Source organism: Castor canadensis, chromosome 2 (genome assembly GCF_047511655.1).
Source record: "Castor canadensis chromosome 2, mCasCan1.hap1v2, whole genome shotgun sequence".
NCBI classification, from domain to species: domain Eukaryota; kingdom Metazoa; phylum Chordata; class Mammalia; order Rodentia; family Castoridae; genus Castor; species Castor canadensis.
In genome coordinates, this window is record NC_133387.1 from 82206994 (window position 1) to 82232027 (window position 25034).

The 25034-nt window shown below is 39.8% G+C and overlaps 1 long non-coding RNA gene across 1 annotated transcript in view; it reads right to left on the reverse strand.

Moving 5' to 3' along the window:
- Window positions 1-210: 210 nt before the first annotated feature.
- Window positions 211-25034, reverse strand: part of LOC141420700 (uncharacterized) — a 100484-nt gene continuing 75660 nt past the window's right edge. Inside the window, exon 5 of the long non-coding RNA XR_012445230.1 lies at window positions 211-979. This is a non-coding gene — a long non-coding RNA (uncharacterized lncRNA). The remainder of the gene's footprint in view (window positions 980-25034) is intronic.

Sequence of the window (25034 nt, forward strand, 5' to 3'; positions counted from 1 at the left end):
TGGACATCCTTTAGCCACCAAAATAATATAAAGCAGTGCTCCTTGACATGGAAAGGAGTTCATGGTATAGGAAGTGTGAAAGCCAGATTACAAAAGCATGCAATGTATAACACGATTTTTTTTTAGAGACTATGTCTGTGTTCATGTATCGCAAAGGTCTGGAAAAATACATAATATATACCCCCAAGTGAATTTTATGTTGCCTCTGGATTAAATGACTGTTTGATTTTTATTTTTCATATTTTTTGTATTCTCCAAATTTTAAATACTAGACATTAGTGACTCTAATCAGATAAAAGCAGTAAGTCTAAAATGCTCTGAAAAGTGAAACCAAATGCTTGGTCCATAGATCTCAGCAGAAAGGAGCTCTCTCTCCTCTGTTTTTACCCGCAGCCAATCCATCACGCCATCTCCAGATAGGATTACGCTTCAACTCTCAGGCATCTGAGCATCTATCCTATTTTTAAAAGCTTCCAGAGAAAGAGGCTTCAAATTTTCCCTTGGCAACCCATTCTGGATTTATCGACTCCATTTGAAAAAGAAATTTCTCCTGTATCTAATCTGAAACACCTGTTCAGTGATTTCAACCATTGCTTTTCTCTTCCAACTTGCAATGAAAATAGGCAAATGGTGATTGTCATTTGTCCTAATCAAGAGCAATTATTTTCCTGAATATCTAAAATTACATACATCCTGCAAGTTAAACATGCATCCACATACCCACACTGTCAGGACGTGCTAAATTGGCAAGATCGCACAGCAAATGTTAAATTCTGGGCCTGAGGCTGCATGGGAGGAACCATTGAGAGAGCCCCACCCTGTCCCTGCTGCACTGCAGCACAGAATACAGCCCGAGGTTGCTTGATTTCTCTTCAGCGATGGTACCAGTAGGAGCATAAGTGAGCAGGAAGGAAGACTGGACATGTGCAGGAAGCTCTCTCAGCTGTGCTGGTCGATAAGTGAGGATCCCAATTTGAACCTTGAGAGAATGAAAGGATGAAAGTGAACAACAATTTGCTGATGCTGACAGCACATGTAAAGGACACATGGTGACAAGAGCCTTTTATCTTTAGGTTCTTTAATGGCTCCTCTGTCCTTTACTCCCCTTTCTCTTCCCTTTGTTCCTTCCCTCCACCCTTTAGACTACTTTCCTCCATCCTCTCCTGCTCCATCTATTGTCCTCAACACCATCATGGCTGACTTTTGTTGTTCATTTGCTATGTGCCAGACACAGTCTTAAGAACACTCCAGGTACCATTTAATCCTCATGACCACCCCATGAAGTGGATACCATGCGTTATCCATGAGCTACTGACAGTGGCCTTATCCATGAGCCCACTGCTCTCTGCAGGAAGTCAGATGGCCTCTGGATGCAGCCTTGCAAATCAGGCTAGAAGCTACAAATCAGGGCTTTTTTCAGGGTACCAGTTCACATGACTTTCACTCTGTTCTTTACAACAGCTGGCTCTTCCTTCATGCTCTGGGTGCCTGTTGGACATACCTTGATCCGGGAGGCTCTGCCTTAACCCTTTGGAAGGTTCTTCCCTCCCCCGGTACAAACTTATATGACATTTACTATTTGCCTGACATCGTTCTAATCACTTACAAGTATAAACTCTAATCATTAAAATGACCCCTGAGCAAAGCATTATTTTTGTGCAGATGAAGAAACTGAGGCTGCATGGAGAGAGTGATGACTTATCCCAGATCACAAAGCAATTCAGAAGCACAACCCAGGTAGTATTTGCACTTCATAACAGATACACTCTATTGCTTCTCTCACAGAGTACAGCATAGAAGAATAGGAAGATTTTAATTAATTAAGAATAATGTTAAGCACTATTTTCCTGAATATCCAGTATCAGTTATATCTGGCAACTGCATTGTTAAAAGTGGATTCTTTCAGCGTTTTAATATTCAGTTGTTTAACACTGGCTGTACAATAGGTCCTGAGTGGTGATGGTGATAAGAAGTACCATTTATTGTGCTCTGATGGAATAGGTCGTGTAGTAGGTGCTGAGGAGGCTGTACCAATGTCAATGACAGTGATGTCATTGCTGGCAGTGCTGTTTGAGTGCTTACTATGTGCCACACGTGCTGAGTGTCATGACATATATCTTCACCATGTATGGTGAGACAAACAGTTTTCACTTTGTGCCCATTTTACACTTGAAGAAATTAAGGCCCGGGGAGGTGTCAGAATCCACAGGGCATGTTAAAAAATTCCCAGTTGAGGATGCTTTGTCTGTCCTCGTCTACAAAGTGGTAGAATTAGACACTTTGAGGGTTATCTGTGCTGCCTTCAGACCACGTTGATGTTCTCATACCATTTTGCAAGTTACTTTTTGGCTTCAGTAGACCTTTGGTGTTGTGAATCCAATACCCTTTTTTTGTTGTTTGTTTGTTTTGGTGGTACTGGAGTTTGAACTCAGGGCCTCACACTTGCTATGCTGGTGCTCTACTACTTGAGCCACTTGACCAGCCCTCTTTTTGTGTGTGTTGAGTTTTTTTTGAGATAGGGTCTCATGAACCATTTGCTCAGGCTGGCTTTGAACCACGATCCTCCTGATTTCCGCTCTGATTATAGGCGCGAGCCACTGGTACCTGGCTCCAACACCCTTTTTGAACCCAGATATAGTGAGGGGAAGCTCAGCAAATTAAAAAAAAATATTTTCCTCAAATATTTTTGTAAGAAACATGGCTCAATAGCATTCCAAAGATGCCTCCAACAGGCATAGACAGGCTTGATACTCATCAAGTCCAATCCACGCTGCCAATGGAACATAAATCTCATTACGTGCTCAGTAGGGAGCTTAATACCAATGCGAGGACCTCTTCTTCCAGTGTGCTCCTGACTTGACAATCAGAACTTCCCATGAGAACATCTTGAGCAGGATTACAACTTTGAACTTGAAATTATCAAAGTTAGCTTTGAAATTAACTATCAGTATCAAATAGAACTCACATATCTTTTTGAATGCTTTTAATCTTGAAAGATGTTACTATAGAAGGTTATTCTCTTCTTCAAGTGATAGTGTTACACTTAAAAATATTGGTAGGGCCCAAAGGTGTAGCTCAGTAGTGAAGTACGTGCCTAGCATGCGTGAGGTCCTGGATTCAATCCCCACTACCAAAAAAGCAAAAACAAAAAGGAAAAAAAATTGATACCTTTATTTTTTGGGATGCTTTGTAGTTTAACCTAGGAACCCAGTGTGTGCACAGGTGTGCATGTGTGTGCACATGTGTGTGGTGTGTTGTGATGCAGTCCATGTTTCTGGTTCAATTCTTCAGCCACATTTCTGAGTAGGTTTGGTTCTGAATGACTTCAAGCTCTTTCTAAAAATAAAATTCACCTACTACAGACATCATCATCACCAAAGAGAGCCAAAATAATATTCCACAGGCTTTCCAGGGAATTCCAAAAGAATAATTACCAAAATGGCTTGAGCAATTGCTTCACCAGAACACTCCAGATGAATACTTTCAGGATAAACATAATCATTTGCATGATTTTTTCAAGGGCTTGTCTCCCACTATTCCCAAAAACATTTGAAATAGTCCTCAATAATTTAAACTGGTCACATTAGTTTATCCCAGCATTCTACATGACAAAAATCTCTATGACATACTTATTTTTGTTTGGATGAGAAGGAAAAAGACAAAGCTTTATGGTGAAGCATGTGAAAAGGACATATTTAGAGAAAAAAACTCTAAGAGTACTTCATTTAAATATGAAGTTAATATAATAAAAAGACATCAGAAGCACAGGGGATAAAGGGAAATTAATTTAAATCCTTATAGAATGAAACAAAATAGAGACAAGTGTAAAAGATTCCGATTACAGTGATGAATGTTGGCAAGGCTGTGGAGAGACTGAATGAAACACTGCTGATGACTTTGGAAAATGTTGTCTGTTTCTTAAAAAGTGAAGCATAAATTTACCATATGACCTAGAAATTCTATACTGAGGTACTTTCTTGGATAAATAAAAACCAAGAATTGAACGTGGATGGTCACAGAAGCTATAGCCTTAATACTTCCACAAGGTGGAAACGACTCCGATGTCTGTCAACAGATGAATGGATAAAAGGTGGTACATCCATCAATGGACTGTTATTTGGCAACAGAAAAGAATGAAGCACTGAAATGTGCTACAACAGGGCTAAACCTGGGAAACTTACACTGAGTAAAAGGAGCCAGTCACAAAAGACCACATATTTTGTATGAATCCATTTATATGAAATATCTGGAACAGGGTAATCTGTGGAGGCCAAAGTGGATCGGGGTTTGCCTACAAGGCTGGGGATAGAAATGCACAGTGACGGCAGAGTGGCACAAGGTTGCATTCTAGCAATTGTTCTGAGCTTTGTACAACTCTGTAAATTTACTAACAATCATTTGATTGTAAACTTAGAATAAAAAATTTATGTATATTATACCTCAATAATGCTGTTAAAATTAAAAGTATATGAATGACTTCACCCTCAATCTATTCTATCTCTTAAATTTAATGTAAAAACTAACATTGGGATAGTAGATATGATAACACTAAAATGTACAGATTTTATATATCAATAAGAATAAAATGCAGAGTAAATTAACACTGACATTTGTCACTAACAAAAAATTAATTAGTATATAAGATTTCATATTCATCTATAAGGAAAAAAGCAGTGAGATCTGAGAACATAAATGGGCAAAGGGCATGAACAGGCTGGTTCACTGCCCCCTTGAAAAAATGACAATAAAACAAAACAAAATAAAAGCACAGTCATCCCTTGATATCTGCTGAGGATTGGATCTGAGGTCCCCCTCCAGATACCAAAATGTGCAGATGGTCTGGTACTTGCATGTAACCTATACAATCCTCCTTTATACCTTAAATACTGCCTTATATGATGTAAATGCTGTGTAAATAGTTGTTATACTATTGTTTAGGGAATAATGACAAGAAAAAAGTCTCTGTGTGTTCAATACAGGTGTAATTTTTCCCAAATATTTTTCATCCAAAGTTGGTTGAATCTGAGGATGCAGAACCCATAGGGATATAGGGACCTGAGAAAAATCAGGTAAGTGAATACTTAAAAAGCTACAATTCTCACCAATTAGAATAGCAAAAAACTTGAATGGAATGCTCCATACTGACCCGGGTATGGTGGAGAAGCCCTCTTCGTGAAGTTTGATTAAAAGGTTAGATCAAAAAGAATTAACCTAGAAGGTAACACCCACGCACAGGAAATCAATGTGAGTCAATGCCCTGTATAGCTATCCTTATCTCAACCAGCAAAACCCCTTGTTCCTTCCTATTATTGCTTATACTCTCTCTACAACAAAATTAGAGATAAGGGCAAAATAGTTTCTGCTGGGTATTGAGGGGGGGAGCGGGAGGGGGTGGAGTGGGTGGTAAGGGAGGGGGTAGGGGCAGGGGGGAGAAATGAACCAAGCCTTGTATGCACATATGAATAATAAAAGAAAAATGAAGAAAAAAAAAAAAAAAAAAGCCGGGCATCCTTTTAGGAAAACAATTGGCCATTTGCCCCAAAAGCCTGAAACATAGCTATAACCTTTGACTAGATAACTCTAGAATAACTAAAGTATACTAGCTCAAGGGAATATTTAGATATAGAAAAAATAAAGTATAGAAATGTTCAGTTGAGTGGTATCTATAAGTAATGATGACCTACCTCATTGTCCAATGGCAAGAGAATTTTTAAGTAAACTAGGCCACATCTATTCTATAGAATACTAGGTAGCCCTTAAAAATTTTATGAAGAATTAATAATAACATGGGAAAACAGTTGAGTTATCATATTTAGCGTGGGTGGTGGCAAAACGTTAGGATGTAAATTGTTAATTGAAAAATATCACATTGGGGCACAGTTATCATTTCAATTAATAAAAAAGTATAGAAAAAAAAGACTGGAAGGAAATGTACTGAAATACTATCACCACCTTGGTGAGATTTTCAAATATTCATTGCAATAGTACTTTATAATCAGAAATCATAGTTTAATGCATTAATATTTTTTCAAGAAGTCGCTCTTTAAAGCAAAGGCTAAAGGAGGGCATTCCAGAACAGCTTACTGTCTACATCTCTAATGTCTTTATAATCTTATCTACAAAAAGCCTGCACTGGCTTAAGTAATGCAATGATTTGGTATGATAGATTAAATTTTTATTTCACTAAACAGAATGCACTACTCTGTATGGTTCACATGCATTGATGTGGGGGGTATTGGGGATTGAACCCAGGGCAAGTACTCCACTATTTGAGCTAAGCCCCCAGCCCTTTTGTTCTCATTTTGTTTTTGAGATAAGGTCTTGCTAACTTTGCCTGGGCTGGCCTTGAACTCTCTCTGTGACTGCTGAGTAGCTGGGGTTATAGATGTGCTCACCATACTGGGCTCCACTTGCTTTATAAACCAACTAACTGCTAGACTGGCAGCAGTAAGTTATGTTCCACTTAAAAAGTTAGCAAGCCATCTATCAGCTGGGGCTATTTGCTATTACCCATGGCCTATTTGTTGCATTTGATCATGGTCCAACAGAACAATCACTGTTTGCCATATCTCAAAAGCAACCATGCAATTAAGTCAATTCAGTCCCAAAGTCAGTCAATTCAATGAGACAAATTAGGTTTTGTTTTTTCAAATGTCAGTTGGCATGGCATGAAGAGAAATTGATTGACTGCCTGAACTTCCCAGTTTTCAACTGATTTGCAGAGAATTCTGAACACTCCAACCTGTAGCCCTCTTACTTAAAATGTAGCCTATTTCCAGCTATACCATCTCACCAGAGCCAATAATGACTTTTTAAAATCTCCTGTAATTATCAAGGGACCGATGTTTACATTGCAACTGACAATCACTCAAAGTGCAATCTAAGTGAACTGGCAGGGATGAAAGGCAGATGGCCTCCAGCCTGAGGCTGCAGCAGAAACCCTTAGGAAGAATGGGTCTCGTATTTGACTTTTACAGAAATAGCAAAAGGGGTAGCTTCCAACAAAGGCTGCTCTGCAGTTTCCTCACAGCTCTGAAGACTGCTATACTGTTGTTTTCCCTTGTTTCTGTCCCCTGTTCCTGGGGATCCTCACTAGGCTAGGGATATCTGTTCTGTTAGACTCCCTTCATATGCAAAGGCAGCTGCCAGCCCAATGTGGCAGTAAGGATCCACCCTGAAGATGAGGAATCTCAGGTCTGGTCTCAGCAGTTTCCTTTACAGTAAGATCTTGGGCCTGTCAGTCCTTTGGGTTTCTGGGCAGAGCATAAGAAACTGAACGTCTGAGGAGTACCATATTTAACAGTATGGCAGACCAGACCACCTGAACTCTTTCCCTAAAATGCAAAAGAAAATAAAGCAGTAATTGGTTAAAATGCATAGTTAAGCAACCAAATAAGTAAGGGAAATCTTCAGAGGACAAAAAAATGATGCTAAGAGTAAGAATTTAGAATTTTTAAAAAGTGGCAAAGCCAAAGTTGCCCTGGGGACAGATGAGGGCTTGGGCCCTTGAAAGGTAGATGATCAAAGGGCAGGCATTCCCCTCCTCCATCCCAACTTCACAGTGTAAGTTAGGTCTTCAAAGGGCTACTTGTACTTTCCAAGGAAGGGTGAATAACAGTGAAAACCAAAACTGAACTCTGCACAAAGGCAGAGCCACAAATTCACATTGGAGAATTTGCAACTTCAAGTCAACCCGTACTCATTCATTCATCCATCCATCCATTCATCAAATATTTATTGAATACATGCTGTGTGTCAGTCTGTGTTCTAGACGTTGGAGATAAAACAGTAAACATAGCACATCTCCCTGCCTTGAAGGAGTTTATATTCTTATAATGGAAGACAGACAGTAAACAAAAAAGCATGCCAGGCTTACTCTGAATGTTGTGTGGAGAACATACTTCAGGGCAAGACAGGATGCCATCTGTCCCTCATGGATGACAAGCCAAGAAAGAGGTGACAGTGGCTTCGAGTATGTGTGGTGCAGTGAGATGCCAAAATGGCCAGATCCTGGCAAGGCCAATAGAACTTCCTAATTGACTAGAGATCAAGAGATCAAGAGAAAAGAGGCTCAAAGGTGACATCAAAAGTATAGCTTGGTTAACCAGAAGAACTGAATTATCTTTTCTGAAATGGAAAGGGGTAGAAAGGGACAGGTGGAGAAATCAGTGGAGATCACAAGTTTACATTGGGTCACACTCACTTGACAGCACAATAGACCTTGATGTAGATACAGTTATTAGGAGAAGAATTAAAGACTTTAAAAGTTCATGTTAGAAGCTGAGCACCAGTGGCTCACACCTGTTATCTTAGCTATTCTGGAGGCAGAAATCAGGAGGATCACAATTTGAAATCAGCCTGGACAAAAAGTTTGAGAGATCCTATCTTGAAAAAACCCATCACAACAAAGGATTGGTGGAGTGGTTGAAGTGGTGGTAAATGGTAGATCACCTGCCTAGCAAGCATGAGGCCCTGAGTTCAAACCCCAGTACCACCTAAAAATAAAAAGTTCATCTTAGAATAAAAAGCAAGAAACTTTTTTTTACAAAATAATGAAGTTAATAATACAGGTATTTTCAAGGGGACCAATGAAGCTAGTGTTGATTCTATGAAAACAAAAAACCTGTAAAATGAATAAACTTCTGGCAAGATTTCTTAAGGAACAAGAAAAAAAGGCCCACATAGACAAATACTAGAAAAGAAAGAATGGAATGACCAATGAGATTTGAAAGAACGTCATACATGGTGTTGTAGGTCCTCCCTTCAGGAAAAGCAGATTCTGAGATGTTTAGATTTGTACTAGATTGAACTGGGGCAGGGCTGCAACAACCACCTCAGTCAATCCCACAAGGGGCATCTGTTGAGTAGGTGCGGCCCTACAGAACTGAGGCAAGTCTGGGTCTTTGCACTCAGGTGGGTGGTCCCTGAGAAGCTGGCTTGGTCTTAGCAAGGCAACTCAGGCAATTCCCAGAGAAGGATTTTTTAAGAGTATTCCTGCATCAGCAAGAACAGTACTTCTGTCTCGGGGTTGCAGGGAGAATGTTTGGGTAACATACCCCATTATCTTGTACAAATGTTTTTCCAAGGAGCATTGAAAAAATCACCAAGTTCTAGGAACAAACAACTTTCCAAAATTGATTTAAGAATAAAATCCTAATTATTCTTAAAATAAATTCACTCAACAGTTGAGGGTTTTGTCATCCAACAAAGAAAACATCAGTAAGTTCTAATTATTATATATGTATACATAACATTACTTTACCGTAAAAATATGAAAATATGTATTTATTTGGAATTACATATTATTCTCTATTATTTACTTTTCTGGTCCATAAAGGCTATTTAACAAAACAATAGAAAAAGAGACAAATTAGTACTTATTAATTAATAGAACCAATTAAAGAAATAAAATGGGTGAGAAAAATACAGCACTATTTTTATAATGTCTCCACAGGAAGTAGTAAGAAAAGGAGAACAGAAAGAGGAAGAAGCAGATGAAGGAGGAAGAGGAAGAAGAAAAGATGGAACATTGCAACTAATTTAATAAAGAAATGCATCGGAATGTGGCATGAATTACGCAAAAAATACAGAAAAATCTGATTCGTGAACATAAATGTAACAGTCCTACAAGAATATTAGCAAACCCTAAAAAAAGTATCAGCAAACCAAATTGACCAATATTAACAAACATATGATCAAAGTTAGTTTAATCCTAGAAAATCTTATAAAGTCATTTATGTCACATTAAAGGCATGAGTAGGCCTTTCTCCACAAGGAATAATAAGCGATAATCCAGGGCATTGAAAGCCATGTACACTGTACAACCTGGGCACTTCAGTCATAGGTTTCCACCCTATAGGAAAACTCTTGCCCATGGGCACCAAAGGACAAATATAAAAGTGTTCTCAGAGACGTTTGTACCAGCAAGTACCTCCAAACCAATGTCCAATCATCACAACTTCAAAAATAAGGTATAAGACACTCTCAAGAAGAGATTATCAAGCTTCAGTGAAAAAAATGAGTAAACAATGCTACTTGGGAGAACATGGATAGATCTCCATGTTGCATATTTCACAAGAATACATACAGAATGGTATGATTTACATAAAGTTAAAAATTTGTAAATCTAAACAGTTGAAGATAATGAACATGTCTAGTGGACTTAAGAGGCCGAGCAGTCAGCCTTTAGCCATATAGCCTTTAGCCATATAGCCTTTAGCAGATATAGGTGTGGGTAGATTTGTCTTCATTAAAACCATACAAAAGAAAAAAAAAAAGGAAAGATAAAAACAAAATTCAACCAATGGTTTACTTGAGGGCAAACGACACAAGGAACCAGATCAGGGAAGGACAAATAGATGTCTTCAGTAGTACCAATTGTATTCTGCTTCTTAAACTGTGTGAAACTGTGGGTATTCATTACATCATTATATCGAATACATACATATATTTATATTTTTATGTATTTACACTATTTCTGTTTTTAAATAAAATGGGTGAACCAAGTGACTAAACCTTTCCTTGTGCTTAAAGCTCAGCCTGTGAGACGTCTCATTTCCCTTCTGTGCCTATTAGGAGAAACAATTTTCTCTTGGGATGTGATAAAGATGAAGTGAATTGGTATACATAAACTGCTTAGTTTAGTACCAGACATATGTTAAGTGCTCAATAAACTTAACTGGTATGGTTATCATTCTCTTCCTCATTATCACCAACATTGCAAGGAGAGTAACTTTAGTTTTATGATCAAGATGAGGAATTATCAAAATTCCTAACAGGGAAGAAGTTGTCAAAGAATATTTTGTATTGTTAGACTTCGGTCACCTGCTAAGGTTGCAACATTTCTCAAAGGCCCATGGAGAATTGAGTACTTCATCCTTTTGTCCCATCCTGAGTCTGGCTTGGTCGTGACTGGAACCAGGAGCTGACTCTGAAAGCTTGTTCTCCTCAGTCATGATGGGTAATGCTGAGGACACAGCACCATTGTTTTGCCTCAACAGTCAAGTTGTCTCAAGGAACATGGAGAAAGCTGTGTCCTGTTGCTTAAAGAATGTGATGACCTCATTCAAACCTGTCTGTCTAACCTGACTCAGGCCCTCCTAGCATGTCAGACAGACACATTCACCACCGTGACTCGTCTTCGTCATTTTCTCTTAATCTGCATTTTTCCTGCTTTTGTCTATACCACAAGTGGAACATTTGGCTCTATCATTCTGTCTCCACTTAACCCCAGGCATTTTTTATTTGAGCCTGTTCTGAGTATCCCCATCATTGATATCATAATGATTCCTATCAAACTTTAGCTTGTCTCATCCTATTATGCTCCATCTTCTAGGACACATGAATTAGGAAAATGTTCCTTGGTTCTAGGCCCAATCTAGTGGCTTTATTAAGATGTTTTTGGAGCCAGGAATGGTGTCATTTACCTGTTATCCTAGATACTCAGGAGAAGGAGGTAGGAAGATTATAGTTCAAGGCCAGTCCAGGAAAATTTAGGGAGACCATATCTCAAAAAGCAAACAAATAGAAGATACAAATAAAAGGGCTGGGGGTATGGCTCAAGTGATAGAACTCTTCCCTAGCAAGTGCAAGGCCCTAGATTCAATCCCTAGTACCAGTAAATTAATTAATTAATTAATTTAAAAGATGTGTTTGGTTGCAGGTAACAAACTCCAACTCAAATTGACATAAATAATACAAAAAGAGTATGGGTATGACAGTGAAGAGTCTAGTAAGAGGATGATGTTCAGTGGCCTACTGATGGCACTAAAGGTCCAATTTCTTCCAATCTTCCCTTCTATGGTACTTGTTTCACTCTAAAGCTGACTGACTTCATGTTTATAAAGTGGGTGGAAGCAGCTTTAGGGATGGTGTTTCTTCATTTCCGCTCTGCAGGAAAAAAATAAAACCTCTCCCCTCTCTCCTGTAGCTCTCTCAGAAGTGAAACATCTTCCTCTTGACTCATTAGTCTGAACTGAGTTGTGTGTTCTGATTCAAGCCAGGGAGACAAAATGTGGTGATGAGGGATTTGTTAATCAGAGTCTCTGGCTGTGCTTTGTGAATGGCATCTCCTTTCCCAGAGCACATAGGCTGGTGGAACAGGCATGATGCCTATGTTCTGTTTGACCCTCACCTCTGCTCTGCTGTCTGCCTGAAGAGGCCAACTCTTCAGAATGCATCACCCCAGCTCCCTTGCTTTCTGACTTCTAGTTGGATTTGATCATAGGAACACCAGCTGGAGGTCAGAGGGTGCCTTGCTATGGTTCTAACAGTGGCTGTGTTCCTTTATAGGGACAACTCCCATTGGGTGACCCCAAGTCCCTCCAGATCCAGCTCTTGCTTAGCTCTGGTATCCTCATTCACCTCTTACCCTACCAGGCTGAAGGGTGGTAAGAGCAACCTTGTGGAGAGTGGAATATAACAGGCCTACGAGAATTTGACATAAGCACAGTTGTGTCAAATAATCTGCAGGCTAAGTTTGGCATGGCCTGAGAGGTGAGGGCAAAATGCAGCACAGCTGCTTTTCATAAGATGTTTAAGTTCAGAGAGCAGCAATCACAGGTTTCTCTTATTACAATGCCACGCCCCTTCCTGAGAACTATTGCTCCATCTCCTTGTCTGTGACTGTGTATAAAAGACTAGCTGAAGGAGGATGCAGTGGAGTGGTTGAGTGGGTTGGCTGCTTACGAAGCAGGCTACTTGTGAGGCAGCTGCTGCTGCTGGTGGCTGCTGTTATGTGTCTGCAAGTCTGAGGACCAAGACTTTAAAGAATAGAAAAAAAGGAAGGCTTTAAAGAATAGAAAAGAAGTGAGGTTTTAAAGAATAGACTAAAGAAGTAAGGTTTTGAAGAATAGAGAAAAGAAGCAAAGTAAAAGAAGAGAAGCAAAAAGGAGGTAACGAGCCTGTTGTGCATCTCCATTCGAGCACCCAGCACACCTGACCCCAACTTTCTGCATGTTTTGTCTTCTATCTTTTGTCCTTTCTGCATCTCCAGTTGCTCCCAGTAAGGTCAGTAGGATGGGGACTCGTGAAGCTCGTGAGACAACCTCTCTTGCACGTCCCTTGGTGCTCTACCATTTCTTATTGGCCATTGCTATGGTCTGAATGTTTGTGCCCCACCTCCAAACTCAGATGCTGAAATCCTCACTCCAAGATGGCATTGGGAGGAGACTTTGGAAGATTATTAGGTCATGGGGACAGAGTTCTCATGAATTGGATTAGTGCCCAAGAGAGACCTCTTGGACTTCTGGCATGTAAAGTTAGTGAGAGAGACTATAGCTTTCTATGTGAAACTGGGCCTTCGCTAGACACCGAATCTGCCGAGGCCATGGTCATGGACTTCTAGTTTCCAGAGCTGTGGAAAATAAATTTCTGGTTTTTATAAGCCATCTTGTATATAGCAGCCTGAATGGACTAAGTATTATTCTAGCCACACCTCTGTAACAACCCCTTTCATAAACTCTGTGATTATGCCCAGTGTTTCCTCCTTAGACCTTGACTTTATAGTACCTGAATGAGAACTAGAGAAATATTACCTAAAGGAAGGAAGAGGGAACACTAAGCAGTCAAACTGGCCAATGTCTACTCATGCCATCTTCCCTGGCTCACCCATGGGAAGCAAGAAACGTTCCCTTCATTGGTTTCATAGAGACAGTTCCTAGTCTAGCTTGTTAATTTGCCACAAGTGAACAATATTTTAAAACAATAGAAGTCTTGTTTCTTTCTAGACTCATTCCTTGGGAAAAAAAGGACTTCCAGTTGCTTTACCAGCACAACCTCAGGAGAAAAATGCTAAGCCCTTCAGGCCTGTTACAAACAAATGCTGCCTGATTGTCATAGTTCACATCAATAATCAACTAGAAAATAGAAGAAAAACAACATGGGAGGAAATAGATAGGGAATCTCAGAATGGAACAGAACATGAATGAGTTCTTGTGCAAGAAATGCAAACATCAAAAAATCTGGTGATTTGAGCAGAGTTCTGCAATGGCCATCAGATCCCCCTGACCATCACCAACCCATCTTCTTCCTCCATATAATACCTCTTTGTAACATTGGGCAGATATGGGAGTTTTTTTGCTTACAGAAACACTGGGCAACTTTATTTTTGACAAAGGTGCCTAAAACATATGATGAAGAATAGACAGCCTCTTCAACAAATGTTGCTTGGAAAAGTGGTTATCTGCCTGTAGAAAACTGAAACAAGATCCATGCCTATCTCCCTGTACTAGTATCAACTCAAAGTGGATTGAGGACCTTAATATCAGACCTGAAACCTTGAAGTTAGTACAGGAAAGAGCAGGGAATATTCTGGTAGCAATAGGTATAGGCAAGGACTTCCTCAGTAGAACTCCAGCAGCCCAGCAACTAAGAGAAAGGATGGACAAATGGGACTACAGGAAATTAAAAAGCTTCTGCACAACAAAAGAAATGGTCTTCAAATTGAAGGGGCCACCCAGAGAGTGGGAGAAAATATTCAGTGGCTATACATCAAAGGACTGATAACCAGAATATACAGGGAGCTCAAAAAACTAAACTCCCCCAAATCAATGAACCAATAAAGAAGTGGGCAACTGAACTAAACAGAACTTTTTCAAAGGAAGAAGTCCAAATGGCCAAAAAACACATGAAAAAAATGTTCACCATCCCTGGCCATGAAGGAAATGCAAATCAAAGCCACACTAAGATTCCACCTCACTCCTGTTAGAATAGCTATCATCAAGAACACCGCAAGGCTGCAGGGGAAAAGGAACCCTCATACACTGCTGGTGGGAATGTAAGCTAGTACAACCACTTTGGAAAATAATATGGAGGCTTCCTAAAATACTAAATATAGATCTGCCATATGATGCAGCAATCCCACTCCTAGGGATATACCCAAAGGAATGTGACTCAGGTTACTCCATAGGCACCTGCACACCTGTATTTATTGCAACACTATTCACAATAGCCAAGTTATGGAAACAGCCAAGATGCCCCACTACTGATGAATGGATTAAGAAAATGTGGTATTTATACACAATGGAATTTTACTCAGCCACAAAGAAGAATGAAATTTTGTCATTTGCAAGTAAATGGATGGAACTGGAGAACATCATTCTGAGTGAGGTTAGCCAGGCTCAGAAGGCCAAAACTCGCACGTTCTCCTTCATATTTGGATTATAGGCCCAAAACAAATGCAGTAATATTATTGGACATGGGTCACACACTAAGGGGAGAACGCACACAGGAGAAATAGGGAAAGGGAAGGAAACCTGAAACTTGAATGTGGTTGATGTACACACTGTATAGGAGTAAATAAAGTAATCTTAAACTATCAGAGGCCACTATGGGCAGATGACCAGGAAGTAGTGAAGAGGTCTGGTAGAGATGAACCAATGTGGGTTGCAACACACATGTACATGGAAGCAACACTAGGAATCTCTCTGCATAGCTATCTTTACCTCAAACTAGCAAAAATGCTATGCCTTTCTTACTGTCTCTTATGTTTTCTCTTCAACAAAATTGGAGAACAAGAGGGCAGAACAGGTTCTGCCTGGAATCGAGGTGGGGAGGGGGAAAGGAGGCCCAAACAATGAATACACATATGAATAAATGCGAAAACAATAAAAGAAGTACTGGGCAGGTCAGGAAGAGAGATTTATATGGGAAAATGGGTACAAATTGTGGGTTATCTGGGTTTGCTACCCAGAATTCCTATTGGTCAGAAAATATTGCACACATGCACTTAGGAAGAGTGTATCAAAAGATGTGAAAGGAGGATTTAGGACTATAGAGAAATCCCATTCCAAAATGTTACTCCCTAGCACCCCTTCAGGAAATAGCCCTAGGAACTGGTATAACTGGTTGTCAACTAAGATGAATTGAAGAGGAAGAACTGCTGGACTTTGTCATGATAAATGTGTGTGCATAGTGTGTGTGTGTGTGTGTGTGTGTGTGTGTGACAGAGAGAGAGATTCCCCACCAAAGACAAAATTTCTTTATCCTCTAACCTTCTGCAGTTTCACGGAAGTGCCTTATGTGGTGGGGTCTGGGACACAGCTCCATGTTGGCCCTGTCCTGACAGCTGGGGAGGGATGCATCCACCTACACAGGGGTCTGCATCTGGCTCTGCCTCACAGCAGCTGTTCTAACCACGTAAGAAGCATGGGGGGTCACTGGTCATGTTCCATGAGAACAAAAGGCCAAGGATTCCCAGATAATTGTATCAAAGGAATTCAGTTTCCTGGATGACCTCATTCCAAAGATCTGTGGAGTCCTGATAAGCATCCCAGGGCTTTGGCAAAGGGCTCCTCCAGGGAGTGGAAAAGGACAGGAAGTTGGCTTTCCCTAAGTCTGCACTTTCCTTGGAGTAAAGGACAGGACACCTGTAGCCATCAAAAGTCATGATGGCTAGGACAGACTCCCACCAAATCCACACTAAAGTTGAACAGGGTACCATCACCCCCTAGAGTAAAGCCCCCACTGATCCCACATGGGCCCCTCTGTCCCTTATCATAGATTTCGCATAATTTCTCTCATTCAAATGAATTAACATGAACACTTTTCCTCTTATTTCCTCAGATAATACATAAAGATGGTACAAATAACTGAGTGTAACACACTTCTGTAATCTCAGCATTCAGGAGGCTGAGGCAGGAGGATTGAGAGTTCAAGGCCAGCTGGCCTACATAGCAAGATCCTATCTCCAAAAAAGAAAAATTAGTAACAATAGGTAAAAAATGATTGGTAGATCTCAGAGTATAATTTATGAGATTAATCACTAAAATTAGCAATAAGGAATAGTAAATGAAGTTTAAGCCTTTCTGTGCCAGACACAACTCCAAGGCCAGAAATTCCCTAACCTGGAAAAGCCCATGGATAGAAGTCATAGATATTTAAACAAATAGCAAAAGCAATTTTGTCCTGGGAAATTCTGCTAATATTACATTGAATAATAAATAAGTCAAATAAAAGCCATTTATCAAAACTTCATTACACACTGCTAAGTTTTCACCCTAGATTCAACTGAGATTAAAATCAGGTAACACACCAGTAAGACTGGCCAATGAGGCAATAAAGAAGGAACTGCTTGCCTGCCTACCTGGACCTACTCAGACTTGAATGTGAAAATAGGCCTAGATATGGCAAGAGAGAAAGCAGGAAGTGCAGCTGTGATGCAAGGTCAAGCAACTAAAATGGAAGCACCTGGCAAAAGAAACCAAAGAGCAAATTTTGGGGGACAGTACAAAGCCAGGCAGTGTCAAAAAGGAAAATGAAAGCAAGTTTAAAGCCAAGTCCTAGTTTTAAACTTTTGAGATAATAGGAAAATCATTTAATACTAGTCTAAAAGTCACTTATGGGCAACATTCCTTCCATCAACAAATCTTTTTCTGAATGTTTCCTATATGCTCAATAGTGTGGGATGTTAAGAAAGAAATCTATAGTAACATAAGAATCTGCCTTAATGAAGCTTAAAGCTTTTCTTTATAGACCAAATGCACACACATAGGACAGCAGTAAACTTATACAAAACAATACTCAGTAATGCACTAAAGTATGCTTAATTTAACTGCTTCTAAAACTCACCAGCTGCCAGGCGCTGGTGACTCTTCAGGAGGCAGAGATCAGGAGGACAGCAACTCAAAGTCAGCCCAGGCCAAATAGTTCACGAGACCCTATCTCGAAAAAACCCATCACAAAAAAGGGCTGGTGGAGTGGCTCAAGGTGTAGGCACCGAAAAAAAAATAAATAAATAAAGCTCACCAGCATAAAAACGCTCCACGGGATTGGAGAGACTGGGGGAGAGACACGTATAGGCTGCTCTCACCTGGGAGGTCTTCACAGAGAAAAGCAAGTGTGATGCTATGTCAGGACACTACTCAAGTTAGCGTGGCTTCCACCCCTGTGGCAGCCTCTTTCATTACACTATCCACCCCTGCTTTTGCCAGAATTACCCAATGTGTTCATCATCTCTTGTGCTGAGTCATGGCATGGGCAGACACTTTCTCGTGGCCCTGCCTGGGATGCCCAGACCTGTGTTTGAACTTCCACTTCACCAATTCCTAGGTGGGCAACCTCAGGCAAATTCCCTAACTTCTTGAAACCCTAGTTTTCTATTATGTAAAATGAGAGTAATATTATACGTGTATATATGTTAAATTAGAAAAATAAAAGACTTACACAGAACAACCATTTTTACTGTTCTTCATACCGAAAAACTTTTGAGGTATGATTGACATGCAAAATGCTACAGATATATAACATATCCAACTTGGTGAGTCTGAAGATAAGTGTACATCTGTGATACCATCACAACAATCTGTGCCATAAACATATCCACCACTTCTAAAAGTCTTCTTCCACTCTATTTTTTGTGTGTAATAAAAACACTTAACATAAGATCTACCCCTTACAACTTTTAAGTAGGCATTGTTAACCACAGGTACTTATGCTGTACAGTAAGTATCTGGGACTTATTCATCTAGCATAATTGAAACTCTGTTAATACCTTTAACCTAATACCTCTTCATCTCCCCTTCCCTCAGTCCCTGGCAACCACTGAGTTCTGTTTCTATGAGTGTGACTATTTCAGATTCCTCATGTATGTGAGAACATATGGCATTTGTCTTTCTGTGATGAGCTTGTTTCACTTAGCATAATGTCCTCTGGGTTCATCCATGTTGTCACATACTGCAAGCTTTCTTTCTTTGTTAAGACTCAGTACCATCCACTGTATGTATACACCACATTTTCTTTATCCATTCATCCACTGATGGATACTTAGGTCACTTCCATGTTTCTATTGTGAAGAGTGCTACAGCGAAGATGGGCATGCACGCGTCTCTTGGACATACTGATTTCATTTGCTTTCGATATATACCTAGAAGTGGGATTCCTGGATCATATGGCAGTTCTATTTTTAATTTTGAGAAATGTGTACACTCTTTTCCATAATGGCTGTTCTACTTTACATTCCTACCAACAGCGTACAAGGGTTGTCTCTTCTTCACATTCTCACCAACACTTATCTTTTCCTTTTTTGAAAACACCCATCCTAACAGTGAGATGATATCCCACTGTGGTTTTAATTTGCATTTCCCTGATTAGTAATGTAAAACATCTGTTCATATACCTGTTGGTCATTTCTATGTCTTCTTTGGAAGATGTCTAATTAGTTTCTTTGTCCATTTTTAAAATCAGATTATTTGTTCTTTTGCTATTAATTGTGGGTAGGTCCCTATATATTTTAGATAGTAACCCTTTATTAGTTAGATGGTTTGCAAATATTCTCCATTCTGTAGGTTTCTTTTTTTTTTTTTTTTTGGTAGTATTGGGTTTTGAACTCAGGGCTTTGAGTTTGCTAGGTAAGCACTCTACCACTTGAGTCCTTTTGCTTTTAGTTTGTTTTTCAGATAGGGTCTCATGCTAACTTTGCCTGAGCTGGCCTTAGAGCATGATCCTCTAACCACCACCTCCCAAGCAGCTGGTACCACAGGCATATGCCACCACCACCAACCCTGGTTATTTCTTTTGCTGTGTAGAAGCTTTTTACTTTACCTGACAATCTTTAACCTGTCCTTAAAGGTTCTGCACAGGTGTTCCCTATCCTAAGAAACCTGCCCTGGTCTCTCTTCCCTTGCAGTTGGGGGCCCTCCTGGAGGGGCAGCATGCCTATTTCCTTTCTAGCCAGTGAGATTGCACATGCTGCCCTCCTGAAACATTGTCAGGTTATGCTTGACATTTTATTTCATTTTATTTTTCTTCAAGGTACCGAGGTTTGAACTCAGGGCTTCACACTCGCTAGGCAGGCTCTCTACCACTTGAGCCCCATCTCCAGCCCTACGCTTGGAATTTTAGCATGTATACAGATGTTTCATTTTTCTATAAAGTACTGTTAGAGGTGATCACATAAAAAATAAATAAACTGGAGTAAATTTAATAGACGTCTACTTTGTACGTCCAGATTCTACCATGGTCTGGTCTGCAAATATGCAAGGTCTTTGGGCTATACACCAGGCTCTCAGGCTGGGCTGTAGCTCAGTGGTAGAGAGCGTGCCTAGCAGGTGCAAGTCCGTGGGCTCCAGAGCATATGGTATCTGTCTCTCTGTGATTGTAAACAAAACAACAAAAACAAAAAGAACTCCAAGGCTCTCGCTTGGATATATGCTTAAATCTGAAAGATAACCAGCAATAACTTGTCTCTTTTATGAAGCGTTTCTAGATGAAAACCGTAGTACGTGATCACTAACATCTGTTCTAAGACTTGCTACTGAAAAATGAAGTAGCTGTAACTCCTGATCTCGGAAGGCGGCGGGATGTGCATTCACACTGCTACTCCTCCTGGGCACTTGGTGTGCCAGCGGTTGTGTCTTGGCCAGTGCAGTGACATGAAAGATACACAAAGCCACCAAGACCTCTAGCAGTCTGGAGATAAATAAGTGGGAGTTAGGGATAGAGTTGCCTTGCTAAATGTGTCTGATGAGTAATCTAACTACTCTTGCTATACAGCTTTTCATTTATAATAAAATGGCATAAGATGGCAATAATTTATGATTTGGTTACTCTAAATTGGCAATAAAATTTTAGCAGCAATTGAATAAAACAAAAACGTGTATATTTAAATGAAAAATTAAGTACTGAATTTCCATGTATCAAGAAAGTTGTTGAATACATAGTTTGTGCAAAATGCTTATTGTTTATTACCTACCATCAGGGATCCTGGTAATATCACTGACCACGTGAAAACCAGACACAAATCTGAAGAATATCAACCTCTATAAACATTACAATTGTTTTACAAAGGCCTGGCCCCCAACAACAATTTCACAAGCAGCCATACAAGTGTGTTTACATATCACCCTGTGAAAGCATAACTTCTCATTTAAATCAAACAACAGTTCTAAATTAATTTTGTCCATTTTTGTTCCAGGTCTATACATACAAAAAGGGAACTGATAGCTGAGTATGTGTTGGCTACATTAGCAAAAGAAGAGCTGCTAAACAGTTGCACAAAGCAACTTTTATATTAGAGTCCTCAAATACTTGAAGTAGAAAATAAGGTAATTTCAATGATAGTTTGGTCTTTTCCCCCACACATAATTCATGAAATCAAAATAAAATTCTTGCAAGTTTTTCTCAAGAAAAACCCCTGACACTGATTGGCATGCTGTTATAAATTCAGCACAGATGCTCAACAATGACGATGTCACGTGCTTTGTGGTAATAATAGGAATACAGATTTGGGGCAGGGAGCACAGGTTCATGAAAAAATAATGTTCTTACTAAATGAAGAAAGCTACAGAGCAGAATGTACTTGGAAATGATTGTACAGCACATCATTCATAACTGTGTCCAACCACTGTGATATGCCACGAACGGAAATACAAAGTGTCATTGTCAAAAATTACAAATGTTTCTCTCTGTAAACAAAGTAAAGTACAAAACCTTGTGACAGGGCTTATATTAAGTATCCAACAGTATCCCCCCAAAACAAAACAACAAAAAACCAAAACGCGCTCACTGCCAGTAACGAGAACTTCAACTTGGCAGTACAGGTTTTCTTTTTCAGTTGCCCATCTGATTTTAGAAACATATGAGCCTTCAAAAGACTACTTTGTAAATTAACTTACGCATCTTGGAAAACTCTTGAATTCTTTTAGAACAATCACTTAAATGTGTGTTGCATTTTGATGAAAATTAGTTGGAGTATTTTAATAAATTATGCAATAAATGAAATACAAACAATTTCAGATAGAAACATAGAAATTGTCTCTACCAAATCGAGGGAGGAAATGAATTTAGCTGCGACTGCACAAAGGTGTGTAACACCTGTACTGGAGGGAAGACTTGGTGAAGCTGTTTTTAATTGAATCAATTTCTATTCTATACTGAGGTGGAAGATAGTTGAAAAGGTCTGCAGTTTCACATTTAACTTTGGTGAAGCATTCCAAAGACTCATCATAAATAGAATTTATTTGACAAGTTGTGCCTTTATAAAATGTCTGTTGAATAAAGATGCTCTGAATGGGAGCAAAGGATAAACTTGCAGAGCGATTTGGGCTGAAATATGAACAGAATTCAGCGTGACTCATTGGAATTGAGAACAGCCTTCCGTTAGCTGGGTTTCTCTGAGTTCACTAAATAACTAATTACCTGTAGAGAGTATTTTTTCAATTAAAAATATTTTGGTCCACAGAAAAGGGACAATGTCGAGTTTATTAACCATGAAATGCATCTATAAACGATATGGGAAACACTTTTATTAAATGAAAAATAAAAAGGCATTGAAATAAATACATTCTTCTAAAATGCCTCACATGACTAGGAAACTCATTAAAGTATATGAATTTGTACCAATTATTATGCATATATTTTCTTAATTAATGAAAATTATTTAAAATTCTTGCTTTTTGTATTTTGTTTTTAAAAATAATTTTTTATATTCATTTGTGAATGAACTATTTATAGTTTTGTCACTATGCTCAAGCTAATTTGTCAATTAATATATAATTTCAAAAGTGATGCAATTTTCATTATTTTGAATACATTCTGAGTTTACTCTCTCCAGAGCTCACCAGCCTGCATCATGATTATTTATGCTATATCCTTTCCCACTAAACTGGACTTCCCTGAGAACAAAGATGTGATGTTACTGACTCTGTATCCCTTTAACTGCCTTCATACACGCAGGACACCGTTTTAACTATTTGAATCCCTCTCCCTTCTGAGATGGACATTCTAATTACCCCATTTACAGATGAGAAAGCTGAGGTGGGGAAGAGGTTCAGTAACTCAACTCCTAAATGTTAACCAAGGCCATGCTGAGATTTGAACCCAGGCAGTCTTGTTGCAGAGTCAGTGCTCCTAAACTCTCCCTAGGTGACTCTCTCAGGGTAAATGTTCTTAGTAAATGTTTGTTGAATGAATAAAAACCAAACAAGGGCATTCATTACAACTATGATATGCAAAAAGGTGGCAGTTAGAGGAAGTACCTACCACACAGCTTCACATTCATGCCCCAGCACTGGAAGGCTCCCAAGTAGGAACGAGGACTTTTCAGGGGAAAGTGACTTACCTTAAATAAACAGGGCTGTTTACACAGCACACAAATTGCCGGATGCAAGGAGTCCAGAAAAACAAAGGTGTTTTTCCAAACCCTGCTGATAACAGAAGGCCTCATTTGGACTGTTTACTCTCTCTGGCTGAAACAAGGATGTTCAGTGTCTGCCCCATCAGGCCAGGCACTGCCTGAAAACCAGGAGTCAGGTCTCCAACAGCTTCTGTCCAAATGTCTGTGATTTCAGTGGTGGTGGTGGTAATGCATCTGAGGAACTGAAGAGGCAGGAAAAGAATCTAGATTTTGATCTGTGGGATCTGATGATGCTGTTATGTGCATTCTCTGTGGAAGTGCCCCTACTGTCCACTATGGTAGCAAGTTCGGGATCAGGCCCCAATTGGGTAGGACCCTCTCTGAGGGCAGCAATGAGGTCATGCTGTCTCTTATCTTTCTCTCTGTTAGTAATGTCCTGGTTATAGTATACAGACATGGCTAGTTGTATTAGTTGATCCAGTGACTTTTTTTCCTTTCAGCCACAGACTTTGAGTTTATTATGAATATCTGGGGCTGACTGAGTTAGAAATTTATCTTTGAGGAGAATCTCTCCCACCTGTGACTCTGGGTCCATTGTGGTATGCTTTCTGATAGCGTCCTTAAGATGCTGCAGAAAGGTAAAGGGGTTTTCTTCAGGGCTTTGCTCTACTACTCACCTGGGAATAGTTTAGAGGTTTGATTTTGGTCTTTTTTTTTTTTTTTTAAGCCCTCCCACTATAAGATGGATTAAGTGGCGTTGACGCCATTTATCCTCCTCACCATTTTTTTTTTTTTGATTGAGCAATGTTGGGGAATTGAACCCAGGGCCTTACATATGCTGGGCAGACACTCTCCCACTGAGCTATGTCTTTAGCCCCAAATATTTTTTCCTTTGGCTGTACTGGGATTTGAACTCGGGTCTTTATGCCTGCAAAGCAGCGCTGTACTGCTTGAGCCATATAATCAGCCCCTTTTTGTGTGGATCTGTCAAGGGGACTGCCTGTGTCCCTGTAGGTATAGGCACATTTATTCCCTCATTTTTAGGTGCCACAGGTATTGGGGCTCATTGTAAATAGTAATCATCTCCAACCTGAGTGGCCTGGGCCAGAACCCATTGTTTTTCTAATGAGGAAAGAGTTTGGTATAATAAAAGCATAATATCCTTTTAAGTCAATTTAAAGCTTTGGATCACAGAGATAAAGGCTTGAATAAAGCGACCTGGTGCATCAGTATAGCTGCCCAGATCTTTTAAAATTTCCCTTAGACCTGATAGCTGGAAGGGGACATAGACTCGCCCTCTTCCTACCATTACCTATTGAAGGGGGAAGCACCCATTAGGAGGTTCTGAATATTAGGGTGGCTTAGAAGGTAGGGCATAGGGTGGAGCAGTAGGGGTGGGGACCTTGTCATTGATAAGGGGTTTTTTTGGTCCTCCTTTCCCATGTTTATCCTGTGGCTTACAAAGAATGGCCAGCATTTGAGTATCTAGATAGCAATTGTGGAGTCAATCTGGGTGGTCTTGGAGATAAAAGAAAATTTGTATAAGGGACCTCAGTTTACTTTTTCTCCCTTTTTCAGAAAAGGTCCAATTGAAGTATGGCATTGCAATTTAAGGAACCCTATGAAGACCACTTCTCTTGGTCACCTAAGGTATACTGAGGCCAGGACTCAGTACAAAGCTTCTAACATTTCCTTTCAACATTTCAATAGACAGGCCAGAAGACTGGAAGGGGGCAGATCCATCTAGAAAGACAACAACAAACTGGGTCAGTTCCCTTCTGGTCAGCATCCTGACTGGGAATGACCTTACCAACCAGTCCATGCGTCCCTATCTTGTGACTTTCCCTCCACCATCCGTGGTCAGGACCAGGGAAAGTGAACTGGTTGGGTTAGACCACCTGACCAACACAGTGAGAAGAGAGAAAAAAACAAAACGCTAGGATCCTGCCTTTTATCTAACAGC